We start from the raw sequence: 16,178 nt of genomic DNA, 5'->3' as shown, positions 1-16,178 counted from the left end.
CTGTGCCGTGCCATGGAAAGGTGCGAAACCAAGGACAGAAGACACAGAATTTTTGTTTACAAATTTGCACGTGTACACTGCTACAAAACAATAAGCCCGGACGTATTTCGGAACATTTCTGCCGCTTAATACTGTTTTGTTATTTCCAGAGACACTTTGGAAATCTTCCTTGGCACACGCTTCTTCAAACTGAGTTCCCTAATATCGTATCTTTTGTTTATTACAACAGATTTAAGTCATTGTGGAAACATCTTTGTCGCATCGGAAAGGTAGCGTGAAGAGACGGCTGGCAGGGCTGGCGACAAGAAAGCAAAATATGAAGACAGCCAGAGGTCCCAGGCAGTCGCCGATCCGAATACTAACGTTGTTGCTTAACTTGGGTGATGGCACGAGAACGGTTGGTTTTTTTTTTATTTATTTATTTATTTAGTTACTTTTCGGAATTTAGCACTGCTGCGTAACAGTAGGCTCTGGCGCATTTCAAGAACACATCTGTCGATTGGTAGTGTTTTGTCATTTTCAACGAGTTCCTAGCACTCTTCCTTCGCGCATTCTTACTCAAACCGAGTTCATTACCGTAATTTCGTATCTTACGTTTAATACAGTACTTTAAAATGCTTGTGGAAGCATCTTTGTCGACACCTGAAAGTTATTATGAAAAGAGGCCTGGCAGGTGTAGCGACGTAAAAATGAAAAAATGAGAAAGAGCCAACAGCACGCGGTGTTCCCAGGCGGTCACCCATCCAAGTACTAACCGCGCCCGATGTTGCTTAACTTCGGTGATCGGACGAGAACCGGTGTAGTCAACATGGTATGGCCGTTGGCGTCCTTATACTGTAGCCGCACCACGGAGGAAGCATTCGCCTCTTCTCCCAACACACGCAATCGCCGCTTTCCGTGGCACATTTGACGCAAAGCGCGTCTTTCCACCTCGAAGGTGGCGCGGAGTGCGCGCTCGCCTCGGCGTCTCATAGGCGACTGCCGAACGTAGGTGAGACGCACAACACAGCTGCTCGATGCACCGCCTGTCATTCGTTTGGTGCGTGCGGCCTCCGACACCCACTGGCGACGCGCCTTGTTCCTGTTATCCGGCGCAGGGCTTGCGCGCGGCCGGGCGGCGGGGGCACTGCGCGGGGTGTTGCAGTGTCCTGCTGGACCGACGGAAGCTTTCTCACCTGCCTGACACACGCCGCGCTTCCAGATTTATGCGTAATTTGCGCGGTGCATTTGCATTCGCGCCTGTCCCCCCTCCCGTCCCGACTTGTCCCGACTTTGCTCGACTGCCGCTCGCTGCCGCTCGGGTCGCGGCCCATATGACAGCACAAGCACGAGAAACATCTGCGAGACGGGCGCGGGCCTGACCGGCGTGTCCGAGACGCCGTGGGCGGCCGTTCGGAGCTACTAGAGCAGCGCTGTGCCGTGCCATGGAAAGGTGCGAAACCAAGGACAGAAGACACAGAATTTTTGTTTACAAATTTGCACGTGTACACTGCTACAAAACAATAAGCCCGGACGTATTTCGGAACATTTCTGCCGCTTAATACTGTTTTGTTATTTCCAGAGACACTTTGGAAATCTTCCTTGGCACACGCTTCTTCAAACTGAGTTCCCTAATATCGTATCTTTTGTTTATTACAACAGATTTAAGTCATTGTGGAAACATCTTTGTCGCATCGGAAAGGTAGCGTGAAGAGACGGCTGGCAGGGCTGGCGACAAGAAAGCAAAATATGAAGACAGCCAGAGGTCCCAGGCAGTCGCCGATCCGAATACTAACGTTGTTGCTTAACTTGGGTGATGGCACGAGAACGGTTGGTTTTTTTTTTATTTATTTATTTATTTAGTTACTTTTCGGAATTTAGCACTGCTGCGTAACAGTAGGCTCTGGCGCATTTCAAGAACACATCTGTCGATTGGTAGTGTTTTGTCATTTTCAACGAGTTCCTAGCACTCTTCCTTCGCGCATTCTTACTCAAACCGAGTTCATTACCGTAATTTCGTATCTTACGTTTAATACAGTACTTTAAAATGCTTGTGGAAGCATCTTTGTCGACACCTGAAAGTTATTATGAAAAGAGGCCTGGCAGGTGTAGCGACGTAAAAATGAAAAAATGAGAAAGAGCCAACAGCACGCGGTGTTCCCAGGCGGTCACCCATCCAAGTACTAACCGCGCCCGATGTTGCTTAACTTCGGTGATCGGACGAGAACCGGTGTAGTCAACATGGTATGGCCGTTGGCGTCCTTATACTGTAGCCGCACCACGGAGGAAGCATTCGCCTCTTCTCCCAACACACGCAATCGCCGCTTTCCGTGGCACATTTGACGCAAAGCGCGTCTTTCCACCTCGAAGGTGGCGCGGAGTGCGCGCTCGCCTCGGCGTCTCATAGGCGACTGCCGAACGTAGGTGAGACGCACAACACAGCTGCTCGATGCACCGCCTGTCATTCGTTTGGTGCGTGCGGCCTCCGACACCCACTGGCGACGCGCCTTGTTCCTGTTATCCGGCGCAGGGCTTGCGCGCGGCCGGGCGGCGGGGGCACTGCGCGGGGTGTTGCAGTGTCCTGCTGGACCGACGGAAGCTTTCTCACCTGCCTGACACACGCCGCGCTTCCAGATTTATGCGTAATTTGCGCGGTGCATTTGCATTCGCGCCTGTCCCCCCTCCCGTCCCGACTTGTCCCGACTTTGCTCGACTGCCGCTCGCTGCCGCTCGGGTCGCGGCCCATATGACAGCACAAGCACGAGAAACATCTGCGAGACGGGCGCGGGCCTGACCGGCGTGTCCGAGACGCCGTGGGCGGCCGTTCGGAGCTACTAGAGCAGCGCTGTGCCGTGCCATGGAAAGGTGCGAAACCAAGGACAGAAGACACAGAATTTTTGTTTACAAATTTGCACGTGTACACTGCTACAAAACAATAAGCCCGGACGTATTTCGGAACATTTCTGCCGCTTAATACTGTTTTGTTATTTCCAGAGACACTTTGGAAATCTTCCTTGGCACACGCTTCTTCAAACTGAGTTCCCTAATATCGTATCTTTTGTTTATTACAACAGATTTAAGTCATTGTGGAAACATCTTTGTCGCATCGGAAAGGTAGCGTGAAGAGACGGCTGGCAGGGCTGGCGACAAGAAAGCAAAATATGAAGACAGCCAGAGGTCCCAGGCAGTCGCCGATCCGAATACTAACGTTGTTGCTTAACTTGGGTGATGGCACGAGAACGGTTGGTTTTTTTTTTATTTATTTATTTATTTAGTTACTTTTCGGAATTTAGCACTGCTGCGTAACAGTAGGCTCTGGCGCATTTCAAGAACACATCTGTCGATTGGTAGTGTTTTGTCATTTTCAACGAGTTCCTAGCACTCTTCCTTCGCGCATTCTTACTCAAACCGAGTTCATTACCGTAATTTCGTATCTTACGTTTAATACAGTACTTTAAAATGCTTGTGGAAGCATCTTTGTCGACACCTGAAAGTTATTATGAAAAGAGGCCTGGCAGGTGTAGCGACGTAAAAATGAAAAAATGAGAAAGAGCCAACAGCACGCGGTGTTCCCAGGCGGTCACCCATCCAAGTACTAACCGCGCCCGATGTTGCTTAACTTCGGTGATCGGACGAGAACCGGTGTAGTCAACATGGTATGGCCGTTGGCGTCCTTATACTGTAGCCGCACCACGGAGGAAGCATTCGCCTCTTCTCCCAACACACGCAATCGCCGCTTTCCGTGGCACATTTGACGCAAAGCGCGTCTTTCCACCTCGAAGGTGGCGCGGAGTGCGCGCTCGCCTCGGCGTCTCATAGGCGACTGCCGAACGTAGGTGAGACGCACAACACAGCTGCTCGATGCACCGCCTGTCATTCGTTTGGTGCGTGCGGCCTCCGACACCCACTGGCGACGCGCCTTGTTCCTGTTATCCGGCGCAGGGCTTGCGCGCGGCCGGGCGGCGGGGGCACTGCGCGGGGTGTTGCAGTGTCCTGCTGGACCGACGGAAGCTTTCTCACCTGCCTGACACACGCCGCGCTTCCAGATTTATGCGTAATTTGCGCGGTGCATTTGCATTCGCGCCTGTCCCCCCTCCCGTCCCGACTTGTCCCGACTTTGCTCGACTGCCGCTCGCTGCCGCTCGGGTCGCGGCCCATATGACAGCACAAGCACGAGAAACATCTGCGAGACGGGCGCGGGCCTGACCGGCGTGTCCGAGACGCCGTGGGCGGCCGTTCGGAGCTACTAGAGCAGCGCTGTGCCGTGCCATGGAAAGGTGCGAAACCAAGGACAGAAGACACAGAATTTTTGTTTACAAATTTGCACGTGTACACTGCTACAAAACAATAAGCCCGGACGTATTTCGGAACATTTCTGCCGCTTAATACTGTTTTGTTATTTCCAGAGACACTTTGGAAATCTTCCTTGGCACACGCTTCTTCAAACTGAGTTCCCTAATATCGTATCTTTTGTTTATTACAACAGATTTAAGTCATTGTGGAAACATCTTTGTCGCATCGGAAAGGTAGCGTGAAGAGACGGCTGGCAGGGCTGGCGACAAGAAAGCAAAATATGAAGACAGCCAGAGGTCCCAGGCAGTCGCCGATCCGAATACTAACGTTGTTGCTTAACTTGGGTGATGGCACGAGAACGGTTGGTTTTTTTTTTATTTATTTATTTATTTAGTTACTTTTCGGAATTTAGCACTGCTGCGTAACAGTAGGCTCTGGCGCATTTCAAGAACACATCTGTCGATTGGTAGTGTTTTGTCATTTTCAACGAGTTCCTAGCACTCTTCCTTCGCGCATTCTTACTCAAACCGAGTTCATTACCGTAATTTCGTATCTTACGTTTAATACAGTACTTTAAAATGCTTGTGGAAGCATCTTTGTCGACACCTGAAAGTTATTATGAAAAGAGGCCTGGCAGGTGTAGCGACGTAAAAATGAAAAAATGAGAAAGAGCCAACAGCACGCGGTGTTCCCAGGCGGTCACCCATCCAAGTACTAACCGCGCCCGATGTTGCTTAACTTCGGTGATCGGACGAGAACCGGTGTAGTCAACATGGTATGGCCGTTGGCGTCCTTATACTGTAGCCGCACCACGGAGGAAGCATTCGCCTCTTCTCCCAACACACGCAATCGCCGCTTTCCGTGGCACATTTGACGCAAAGCGCGTCTTTCCACCTCGAAGGTGGCGCGGAGTGCGCGCTCGCCTCGGCGTCTCATAGGCGACTGCCGAACGTAGGTGAGACGCACAACACAGCTGCTCGATGCACCGCCTGTCATTCGTTTGGTGCGTGCGGCCTCCGACACCCACTGGCGACGCGCCTTGTTCCTGTTATCCGGCGCAGGGCTTGCGCGCGGCCGGGCGGCGGGGGCACTGCGCGGGGTGTTGCAGTGTCCTGCTGGACCGACGGAAGCTTTCTCACCTGCCTGACACACGCCGCGCTTCCAGATTTATGCGTAATTTGCGCGGTGCATTTGCATTCGCGCCTGTCCCCCCTCCCGTCCCGACTTGTCCCGACTTTGCTCGACTGCCGCTCGCTGCCGCTCGGGTCGCGGCCCATATGACAGCACAAGCACGAGAAACATCTGCGAGACGGGCGCGGGCCTGACCGGCGTGTCCGAGACGCCGTGGGCGGCCGTTCGGAGCTACTAGAGCAGCGCTGTGCCGTGCCATGGAAAGGTGCGAAACCAAGGACAGAAGACACAGAATTTTTGTTTACAAATTTGCACGTGTACACTGCTACAAAACAATAAGCCCGGACGTATTTCGGAACATTTCTGCCGCTTAATACTGTTTTGTTATTTCCAGAGACACTTTGGAAATCTTCCTTGGCACACGCTTCTTCAAACTGAGTTCCCTAATATCGTATCTTTTGTTTATTACAACAGATTTAAGTCATTGTGGAAACATCTTTGTCGCATCGGAAAGGTAGCGTGAAGAGACGGCTGGCAGGGCTGGCGACAAGAAAGCAAAATATGAAGACAGCCAGAGGTCCCAGGCAGTCGCCGATCCGAATACTAACGTTGTTGCTTAACTTGGGTGATGGCACGAGAACGGTTGGTTTTTTTTTTATTTATTTATTTATTTAGTTACTTTTCGGAATTTAGCACTGCTGCGTAACAGTAGGCTCTGGCGCATTTCAAGAACACATCTGTCGATTGGTAGTGTTTTGTCATTTTCAACGAGTTCCTAGCACTCTTCCTTCGCGCATTCTTACTCAAACCGAGTTCATTACCGTAATTTCGTATCTTACGTTTAATACAGTACTTTAAAATGCTTGTGGAAGCATCTTTGTCGACACCTGAAAGTTATTATGAAAAGAGGCCTGGCAGGTGTAGCGACGTAAAAATGAAAAAATGAGAAAGAGCCAACAGCACGCGGTGTTCCCAGGCGGTCACCCATCCAAGTACTAACCGCGCCCGATGTTGCTTAACTTCGGTGATCGGACGAGAACCGGTGTAGTCAACATGGTATGGCCGTTGGCGTCCTTATACTGTAGCCGCACCACGGAGGAAGCATTCGCCTCTTCTCCCAACACACGCAATCGCCGCTTTCCGTGGCACATTTGACGCAAAGCGCGTCTTTCCACCTCGAAGGTGGCGCGGAGTGCGCGCTCGCCTCGGCGTCTCATAGGCGACTGCCGAACGTAGGTGAGACGCACAACACAGCTGCTCGATGCACCGCCTGTCATTCGTTTGGTGCGTGCGGCCTCCGACACCCACTGGCGACGCGCCTTGTTCCTGTTATCCGGCGCAGGGCTTGCGCGCGGCCGGGCGGCGGGGGCACTGCGCGGGGTGTTGCAGTGTCCTGCTGGACCGACGGAAGCTTTCTCACCTGCCTGACACACGCCGCGCTTCCAGATTTATGCGTAATTTGCGCGGTGCATTTGCATTCGCGCCTGTCCCCCCTCCCGTCCCGACTTGTCCCGACTTTGCTCGACTGCCGCTCGCTGCCGCTCGGGTCGCGGCCCATATGACAGCACAAGCACGAGAAACATCTGCGAGACGGGCGCGGGCCTGACCGGCGTGTCCGAGACGCCGTGGGCGGCCGTTCGGAGCTACTAGAGCAGCGCTGTGCCGTGCCATGGAAAGGTGCGAAACCAAGGACAGAAGACACAGAATTTTTGTTTACAAATTTGCACGTGTACACTGCTACAAAACAATAAGCCCGGACGTATTTCGGAACATTTCTGCCGCTTAATACTGTTTTGTTATTTCCAGAGACACTTTGGAAATCTTCCTTGGCACACGCTTCTTCAAACTGAGTTCCCTAATATCGTATCTTTTGTTTATTACAACAGATTTAAGTCATTGTGGAAACATCTTTGTCGCATCGGAAAGGTAGCGTGAAGAGACGGCTGGCAGGGCTGGCGACAAGAAAGCAAAATATGAAGACAGCCAGAGGTCCCAGGCAGTCGCCGATCCGAATACTAACGTTGTTGCTTAACTTGGGTGATGGCACGAGAACGGTTGGTTTTTTTTTTATTTATTTATTTATTTAGTTACTTTTCGGAATTTAGCACTGCTGCGTAACAGTAGGCTCTGGCGCATTTCAAGAACACATCTGTCGATTGGTAGTGTTTTGTCATTTTCAACGAGTTCCTAGCACTCTTCCTTCGCGCATTCTTACTCAAACCGAGTTCATTACCGTAATTTCGTATCTTACGTTTAATACAGTACTTTAAAATGCTTGTGGAAGCATCTTTGTCGACACCTGAAAGTTATTATGAAAAGAGGCCTGGCAGGTGTAGCGACGTAAAAATGAAAAAATGAGAAAGAGCCAACAGCACGCGGTGTTCCCAGGCGGTCACCCATCCAAGTACTAACCGCGCCCGATGTTGCTTAACTTCGGTGATCGGACGAGAACCGGTGTAGTCAACATGGTATGGCCGTTGGCGTCCTTATACTGTAGCCGCACCACGGAGGAAGCATTCGCCTCTTCTCCCAACACACGCAATCGCCGCTTTCCGTGGCACATTTGACGCAAAGCGCGTCTTTCCACCTCGAAGGTGGCGCGGAGTGCGCGCTCGCCTCGGCGTCTCATAGGCGACTGCCGAACGTAGGTGAGACGCACAACACAGCTGCTCGATGCACCGCCTGTCATTCGTTTGGTGCGTGCGGCCTCCGACACCCACTGGCGACGCGCCTTGTTCCTGTTATCCGGCGCAGGGCTTGCGCGCGGCCGGGCGGCGGGGGCACTGCGCGGGGTGTTGCAGTGTCCTGCTGGACCGACGGAAGCTTTCTCACCTGCCTGACACACGCCGCGCTTCCAGATTTATGCGTAATTTGCGCGGTGCATTTGCATTCGCGCCTGTCCCCCCTCCCGTCCCGACTTGTCCCGACTTTGCTCGACTGCCGCTCGCTGCCGCTCGGGTCGCGGCCCATATGACAGCACAAGCACGAGAAACATCTGCGAGACGGGCGCGGGCCTGACCGGCGTGTCCGAGACGCCGTGGGCGGCCGTTCGGAGCTACTAGAGCAGCGCTGTGCCGTGCCATGGAAAGGTGCGAAACCAAGGACAGAAGACACAGAATTTTTGTTTACAAATTTGCACGTGTACACTGCTACAAAACAATAAGCCCGGACGTATTTCGGAACATTTCTGCCGCTTAATACTGTTTTGTTATTTCCAGAGACACTTTGGAAATCTTCCTTGGCACACGCTTCTTCAAACTGAGTTCCCTAATATCGTATCTTTTGTTTATTACAACAGATTTAAGTCATTGTGGAAACATCTTTGTCGCATCGGAAAGGTAGCGTGAAGAGACGGCTGGCAGGGCTGGCGACAAGAAAGCAAAATATGAAGACAGCCAGAGGTCCCAGGCAGTCGCCGATCCGAATACTAACGTTGTTGCTTAACTTGGGTGATGGCACGAGAACGGTTGGTTTTTTTTTATTTATTTATTTATTTAGTTACTTTTCGGAATTTAGCACTGCTGCGTAACAGTAGGCTCTGGCGCATTTCAAGAACACATCTGTCGATTGGTAGTGTTTTGTCATTTTCAACGAGTTCCTAGCACTCTTCCTTCGCGCATTCTTACTCAAACCGAGTTCATTACCGTAATTTCGTATCTTACGTTTAATACAGTACTTTAAAATGCTTGTGGAAGCATCTTTGTCGACACCTGAAAGTTATTATGAAAAGAGGCCTGGCAGGTGTAGCGACGTAAAAATGAAAAAATGAGAAAGAGCCAACAGCACGCGGTGTTCCCAGGCGGTCACCCATCCAAGTACTAACCGCGCCCGATGTTGCTTAACTTCGGTGATCGGACGAGAACCGGTGTAGTCAACATGGTATGGCCGTTGGCGTCCTTATACTGTAGCCGCACCACGGAGGAAGCATTCGCCTCTTCTCCCAACACACGCAATCGCCGCTTTCCGTGGCACATTTGACGCAAAGCGCGTCTTTCCACCTCGAAGGTGGCGCGGAGTGCGCGCTCGCCTCGGCGTCTCATAGGCGACTGCCGAACGTAGGTGAGACGCACAACACAGCTGCTCGATGCACCGCCTGTCATTCGTTTGGTGCGTGCGGCCTCCGACACCCACTGGCGACGCGCCTTGTTCCTGTTATCCGGCGCAGGGCTTGCGCGCGGCCGGGCGGCGGGGGCACTGCGCGGGGTGTTGCAGTGTCCTGCTGGACCGACGGAAGCTTTCTCACCTGCCTGACACACGCCGCGCTTCCAGATTTATGCGTAATTTGCGCGGTGCATTTGCATTCGCGCCTGTCCCCCCTCCCGTCCCGACTTGTCCCGACTTTGCTCGACTGCCGCTCGCTGCCGCTCGGGTCGCGGCCCATATGACAGCACAAGCACGAGAAACATCTGCGAGACGGGCGCGGGCCTGACCGGCGTGTCCGAGACGCCGTGGGCGGCCGTTCGGAGCTACTAGAGCAGCGCTGTGCCGTGCCATGGAAAGGTGCGAAACCAAGGACAGAAGACACAGAATTTTTGTTTACAAATTTGCACGTGTACACTGCTACAAAACAATAAGCCCGGACGTATTTCGGAACATTTCTGCCGCTTAATACTGTTTTGTTATTTCCAGAGACACTTTGGAAATCTTCCTTGGCACACGCTTCTTCAAACTGAGTTCCCTAATATCGTATCTTTTGTTTATTACAACAGATTTAAGTCATTGTGGAAACATCTTTGTCGCATCGGAAAGGTAGCGTGAAGAGACGGCTGGCAGGGCTGGCGACAAGAAAGCAAAATATGAAGACAGCCAGAGGTCCCAGGCAGTCGCCGATCCGAATACTAACGTTGTTGCTTAACTTGGGTGATGGCACGAGAACGGTTGGTTTTTTTTTTATTTATTTATTTATTTAGTTACTTTTCGGAATTTAGCACTGCTGCGTAACAGTAGGCTCTGGCGCATTTCAAGAACACATCTGTCGATTGGTAGTGTTTTGTCATTTTCAACGAGTTCCTAGCACTCTTCCTTCGCGCATTCTTACTCAAACCGAGTTCATTACCGTAATTTCGTATCTTACGTTTAATACAGTACTTTAAAATGCTTGTGGAAGCATCTTTGTCGACACCTGAAAGTTATTATGAAAAGAGGCCTGGCAGGTGTAGCGACGTAAAAATGAAAAAATGAGAAAGAGCCAACAGCACGCGGTGTTCCCAGGCGGTCACCCATCCAAGTACTAACCGCGCCCGATGTTGCTTAACTTCGGTGATCGGACGAGAACCGGTGTAGTCAACATGGTATGGCCGTTGGCGTCCTTATACTGTAGCCGCACCACGGAGGAAGCATTCGCCTCTTCTCCCAACACACGCAATCGCCGCTTTCCGTGGCACATTTGACGCAAAGCGCGTCTTTCCACCTCGAAGGTGGCGCGGAGTGCGCGCTCGCCTCGGCGTCTCATAGGCGACTGCCGAACGTAGGTGAGACGCACAACACAGCTGCTCGATGCACCGCCTGTCATTCGTTTGGTGCGTGCGGCCTCCGACACCCACTGGCGACGCGCCTTGTTCCTGTTATCCGGCGCAGGGCTTGCGCGCGGCCGGGCGGCGGGGGCACTGCGCGGGGTGTTGCAGTGTCCTGCTGGACCGACGGAAGCTTTCTCACCTGCCTGACACACGCCGCGCTTCCAGATTTATGCGTAATTTGCGCGGTGCATTTGCATTCGCGCCTGTCCCCCCTCCCGTCCCGACTTGTCCCGACTTTGCTCGACTGCCGCTCGCTGCCGCTCGGGTCGCGGCCCATATGACAGCACAAGCACGAGAAACATCTGCGAGACGGGCGCGGGCCTGACCGGCGTGTCCGAGACGCCGTGGGCGGCCGTTCGGAGCTACTAGAGCAGCGCTGTGCCGTGCCATGGAAAGGTGCGAAACCAAGGACAGAAGACACAGAATTTTTGTTTACAAATTTGCACGTGTACACTGCTACAAAACAATAAGCCCGGACGATTTCGGAACATTTCTGCCGCTTAATACTGTTTTGTTATTTCCAGAGACACTTTGGAAATCTTCCTTGGCACACGCTTCTTCAAACTGAGTTCCCTAATATCGTATCTTTTGTTTATTACAACAGATTTAAGTCATTGTGGAAACATCTTTGTCGCATCGGAAAGGTAGCGTGAAGAGACGGCTGGCAGGGCTGGCGACAAGAAAGCAAAATATGAAGACAGCCAGAGGTCCCAGGCAGTCGCCGATCCGAATACTAACGTTGTTGCTTAACTTGGGTGATGGCACGAGAACGGTTGGTTTTTTTTTATTTATTTATTTATTTAGTTACTTTTCGGAATTTAGCACTGCTGCGTAACAGTAGGCTCTGGCGCATTTCAAGAACACATCTGTCGATTGGTAGTGTTTTGTCATTTTCAACGAGTTCCTAGCACTCTTCCTTCGCGCATTCTTACTCAAACCGAGTTCATTACCGTAATTTCGTATCTTACGTTTAATACAGTACTTTAAAATGCTTGTGGAAGCATCTTTGTCGACACCTGAAAGTTATTATGAAAAGAGGCCTGGCAGGTGTAGCGACGTAAAAATGAAAAAATGAGAAAGAGCCAACAGCACGCGGTGTTCCCAGGCGGTCACCCATCCAAGTACTAACCGCGCCCGATGTTGCTTAACTTCGGTGATCGGACGAGAACCGTGTGTAGTCAACATGGTATGGCCGTTGGCGTCCTTATACTGTAGCCGCACCACGGAGGAAGCATTCGCCTCTTCTCCCAACACACGCAATCGCCGCTTTCCGTGGCACATTTGACGCAAAGCGCGTCTTTCCACCTCGAAGGTGGCGCGGAGTGCGCGCTCGCCTCGGCGTCTCATAGGCGACTGCCGAACGTAGGTGAGACGCACAACACAGCTGCTCGATGCACCGCCTGTCATTCGTTTGGTGCGTGCGGCCTCCGACACCCACTGGCGACGCGCCTTGTTCCTGTTATCCGGCGCAGGGCTTGCGCGCGGCCGGGCGGCGGGGGCACTGCGCGGGGTGTTGCAGTGTCCTGCTGGACCGACGGAAGCTTTCTCACCTGCCTGACACACGCCGCGCTTCCAGATTTATGCGTAATTTGCGCGGTGCATTTGCATTCGCGCCTGTCCCCCCTCCCGTCCCGACTTGTCCCGACTTTGCTCGACTGCCGCTCGCTGCCGCTCGGGTCGCGGCCCATATGACAGCACAAGCACGAGAAACATCTGCGAGACGGGCGCGGGCCTGACCGGCGTGTCCGAGACGCCGTGGGCGGCCGTTCGGAGCTACTAGAGCAGCGCTGTGCCGTGCCATGGAAAGGTGCGAAACCAAGGACAGAAGACACAGAATTTTTGTTTACAAATTTGCACGTGTACACTGCTACAAAACAATAAGCCCGGACGTATTTCGGAACATTTCTGCCGCTTAATACTGTTTTGTTATTTCCAGAGACACTTTGGAAATCTTCCTTGGCACACGCTTCTTCAAACTGAGTTCCCTAATATCGTATCTTTTGTTTATTACAACAGATTTAAGTCATTGTGGAAACATCTTTGTCGCATCGGAAAGGTAGCGTGAAGAGACGGCTGGCAGGGCTGGCGACAAGAAAGCAAAATATGAAGACAGCCAGAGGTCCCAGGCAGTCGCCGATCCGAATACTAACGTTGTTGCTTAACTTGGGTGATGGCACGAGAACGGTTGGTTTTTTTTTATTTATTTATTTATTTAGTTACTTTTCGGAATTTAGCACTGCTGCGTAACAGTAGGCTCTGGCGCATTTCAAGAACACATCTGTCGATTGGTAGTGTTTTGTCATTTTCAACGAGTTCCTAGCACTCTTCCTTCGCGCATTCTTACTCAAACCGAGTTCATTACCGTAATTTCGTATCTTACGTTTAATACAGTACTTTAAAATGCTTGTGGAAGCATCTTTGTCGACACCTGAAAGTTATTATGAAAAGAGGCCTGGCAGGTGTAGCGACGTAAAAATGAAAAAATGAGAAAGAGCCAACAGCACGCGGTGTTCCCAGGCGGTCACCCATCCAAGTACTAACCGCGCCCGATGTTGCTTAACTTCGGTGATCGGACGAGAACCGGTGTAGTCAACATGGTATGGCCGTTGGCGTCCTTATACTGTAGCCGCACCACGGAGGAAGCATTCGCCTCTTCTCCCAACACACGCAATCGCCGCTTTCCGTGGCACATTTGACGCAAAGCGCGTCTTTCCACCTCGAAGGTGGCGCGGAGTGCGCGCTCGCCTCGGCGTCTCATAGGCGACTGCCGAACGTAGGTGAGACGCACAACACAGCTGCTCGATGCACCGCCTGTCATTCGTTTGGTGCGTGCGGCCTCCGACACCCACTGGCGACGCGCCTTGTTCCTGTTATCCGGCGCAGGGCTTGCGCGCGGCCGGGCGGCGGGGGCACTGCGCGGGGTGTTGCAGTGTCCTGCTGGACCGACGGAAGCTTTCTCACCTGCCTGACACACGCCGCGCTTCCAGATTTATGCGTAATTTGCGCGGTGCATTTGCATTCGCGCCTGTCCCCCCTCCCGTCCCGACTTGTCCCGACTTTGCTCGACTGCCGCTCGCTGCCGCTCGGGTCGCGGCCCATATGACAGCACAAGCACGAGAAACATCTGCGAGACGGGCGCGGGCCTGACCGGCGTGTCCGAGACGCCGTGGGCGGCCGTTCGGAGCTACTAGAGCAGCGCTGTGCCGTGCCATGGAAAGGTGCGAAACCAAGGACAGAAGACACAGAATTTTTGTTTACAAATTTGCACGTGTACACTGCTACAAAACAATAAGCCCGGACGTATTTCGGAACATTTCTGCCGCTTAATACTGTTTTGTTATTTCCAGAGACACTTTGGAAATCTTCCTTGGCACACGCTTCTTCAAACTGAGTTCCCTAATATCGTATCTTTTGTTTATTACAACAGATTTAAGTCATTGTGGAAACATCTTTGTCGCATCGGAAAGGTAGCGTGAAGAGACGGCTGGCAGGGCTGGCGACAAGAAAGCAAAATATGAAGACAGCCAGAGGTCCCAGGCAGTCGCCGATCCGAATACTAACGTTGTTGCTTAACTTGGGTGATGGCACGAGAACGGTTGGTTTTTTTTTTATTTATTTATTTATTTAGTTACTTTTCGGAATTTAGCACTGCTGCGTAACAGTAGGCTCTGGCGCATTTCAAGAACACATCTGTCGATTGGTAGTGTTTTGTCATTTTCAACGAGTTCCTAGCACTCTTCCTTCGCGCATTCTTACTCAAACCGAGTTCATTACCGTAATTTCGTATCTTACGTTTAATACAGTACTTTAAAATGCTTGTGGAAGCATCTTTGTCGACACCTGAAAGTTATTATGAAAAGAGGCCTGGCAGGTGTAGCGACGTAAAAATGAAAAAATGAGAAAGAGCCAACAGCACGCGGTGTTCCCAGGCGGTCACCCATCCAAGTACTAACCGCGCCCGATGTTGCTTAACTTCGGTGATCGGACGAGAACCGGTGTAGTCAACATGGTATGGCCGTTGGCGTCCTTATACTGTAGCCGCACCACGGAGGAAGCATTCGCCTCTTCTCCCAACACACGCAATCGCCGCTTTCCGTGGCACATTTGACGCAAAGCGCGTCTTTCCACCTCGAAGGTGGCGCGGAGTGCGCGCTCGCCTCGGCGTCTCATAGGCGACTGCCGAACGTAGGTGAGACGCACAACACAGCTGCTCGATGCACCGCCTGTCATTCGTTTGGTGCGTGCGGCCTCCGACACCCACTGGCGACGCGCCTTGTTCCTGTTATCCGGCGCAGGGCTTGCGCGCGGCCGGGCGGCGGGGGCACTGCGCGGGGTGTTGCAGTGTCCTGCTGGACCGACGGAAGCTTTCTCACCTGCCTGACACACGCCGCGCTTCCAGATTTATGCGTAATTTGCGCGGTGCATTTGCATTCGCGCCTGTCCCCCCTCCCGTCCCGACTTGTCCCGACTTTGCTCGACTGCCGCTCGCTGCCGCTCGGGTCGCGGCCCATATGACAGCACAAGCACGAGAAACATCTGCGAGACGGGCGCGGGCCTGACCGGCGTGTCCGAGACGCCGTGGGCGGCCGTTCGGAGCTACTAGAGCAGCGCTGTGCCGTGCCATGGAAAGGTGCGAAACCAAGGACAGAAGACACAGAATTTTTGTTTACAAATTTGCACGTGTACACTGCTACAAAACAATAAGCCCGGACGTATTTCGGAACATTTCTGCCGCTTAATACTGTTTTGTTATTTCCAGAGACACTTTGGAAATCTTCCTTGGCACACGCTTCTTCAAACTGAGTTCCCTAATATCGTATCTTTTGTTTATTACAACAGATTTAAGTCATTGTGGAAACATCTTTGTCGCATCGGAAAGGTAGCGTGAAGAGACGGCTGGCAGGGCTGGCGACAAGAAAGCAAAATATGAAGACAGCCAGAGGTCCCAGGCAGTCGCCGATCCGAATACTAACGTTGTTGCTTAACTTGGGTGATGGCACGAGAACGGTTGGTTTTTTTTTATTTATTTATTTATTTAGTTACTTTTCGGAATTTAGCACTGCTGCGTAACAGTAGGCTCTGGCGCATTTCAAGAACACATCTGTCGATTGGTAGTGTTTTGTCATTTTCAACGAGTTCCTAGCACTCTTCCTTCGCGCATTCTTACTCAAACCGAGTTCATTACCGTAATTTCGTATCTTACGTTTAATACAGTACTTTAAAATGCTTGTGGAAGCATCTTTGTCGACACCTGAAAGT

The 16,178-nt window shown here is 52.0% G+C and overlaps 11 non-coding genes across 11 annotated transcripts; all 11 read right to left on the bottom strand.

Annotated features, from left to right (window-relative positions):
* Window positions 1–706: 706 nt before the first annotated feature.
* Window positions 707–825, bottom strand: LOC126189520 (5S ribosomal RNA). Its single transcript, XR_007538023.1, has one exon. It is a non-coding gene; the product is annotated as a 5S ribosomal RNA (ribosomal RNA).
* Window positions 826–2,118: 1,293 nt separating this feature from the next.
* Window positions 2,119–2,237, bottom strand: LOC126189519 (5S ribosomal RNA). Its single transcript, XR_007538022.1, has one exon. It is a non-coding gene; the product is annotated as a 5S ribosomal RNA (ribosomal RNA).
* A 1,293-nt stretch (window positions 2,238–3,530) lies between these two features.
* On the bottom strand, window positions 3,531–3,649 carry LOC126189518 (5S ribosomal RNA). Its single transcript, XR_007538021.1, has one exon. It is a non-coding gene; the product is annotated as a 5S ribosomal RNA (ribosomal RNA).
* Window positions 3,650–4,942: 1,293 nt separating this feature from the next.
* On the bottom strand, window positions 4,943–5,061 carry LOC126189516 (5S ribosomal RNA). Its single transcript, XR_007538020.1, has one exon. It is a non-coding gene; the product is annotated as a 5S ribosomal RNA (ribosomal RNA).
* A 1,293-nt stretch (window positions 5,062–6,354) lies between these two features.
* On the bottom strand, window positions 6,355–6,473 carry LOC126189515 (5S ribosomal RNA). The gene has a single exon (XR_007538019.1). It is a non-coding gene; the product is annotated as a 5S ribosomal RNA (ribosomal RNA).
* A 1,293-nt stretch (window positions 6,474–7,766) lies between these two features.
* Window positions 7,767–7,885, bottom strand: LOC126189513 (5S ribosomal RNA). The gene has a single exon (XR_007538017.1). It is a non-coding gene; the product is annotated as a 5S ribosomal RNA (ribosomal RNA).
* A 1,292-nt stretch (window positions 7,886–9,177) lies between these two features.
* LOC126189512 (5S ribosomal RNA) lies at window positions 9,178–9,296 on the bottom strand. The gene has a single exon (XR_007538016.1). It is a non-coding gene; the product is annotated as a 5S ribosomal RNA (ribosomal RNA).
* Window positions 9,297–10,589: 1,293 nt separating this feature from the next.
* On the bottom strand, window positions 10,590–10,708 carry LOC126189511 (5S ribosomal RNA). Its single transcript, XR_007538015.1, has one exon. It is a non-coding gene; the product is annotated as a 5S ribosomal RNA (ribosomal RNA).
* Window positions 10,709–11,999: 1,291 nt separating this feature from the next.
* On the bottom strand, window positions 12,000–12,119 carry LOC126189616 (5S ribosomal RNA). The gene has a single exon (XR_007538116.1). It is a non-coding gene; the product is annotated as a 5S ribosomal RNA (ribosomal RNA).
* A 1,292-nt stretch (window positions 12,120–13,411) lies between these two features.
* On the bottom strand, window positions 13,412–13,530 carry LOC126189510 (5S ribosomal RNA). The gene has a single exon (XR_007538014.1). It is a non-coding gene; the product is annotated as a 5S ribosomal RNA (ribosomal RNA).
* Window positions 13,531–14,823: 1,293 nt separating this feature from the next.
* Window positions 14,824–14,942, bottom strand: LOC126189509 (5S ribosomal RNA). Its single transcript, XR_007538013.1, has one exon. It is a non-coding gene; the product is annotated as a 5S ribosomal RNA (ribosomal RNA).
* Window positions 14,943–16,178: the final 1,236 nt, after the last annotated feature.

Source organism: Schistocerca cancellata, chromosome 5 (assembly GCF_023864275.1).
Source record: "Schistocerca cancellata isolate TAMUIC-IGC-003103 chromosome 5, iqSchCanc2.1, whole genome shotgun sequence".
NCBI lineage: Eukaryota > Metazoa > Arthropoda > Insecta > Orthoptera > Acrididae > Schistocerca > Schistocerca cancellata.
Note: the sequence above shows the minus strand (reverse complement) of the source record. Positions and strands in the feature narration are given on the sequence as shown.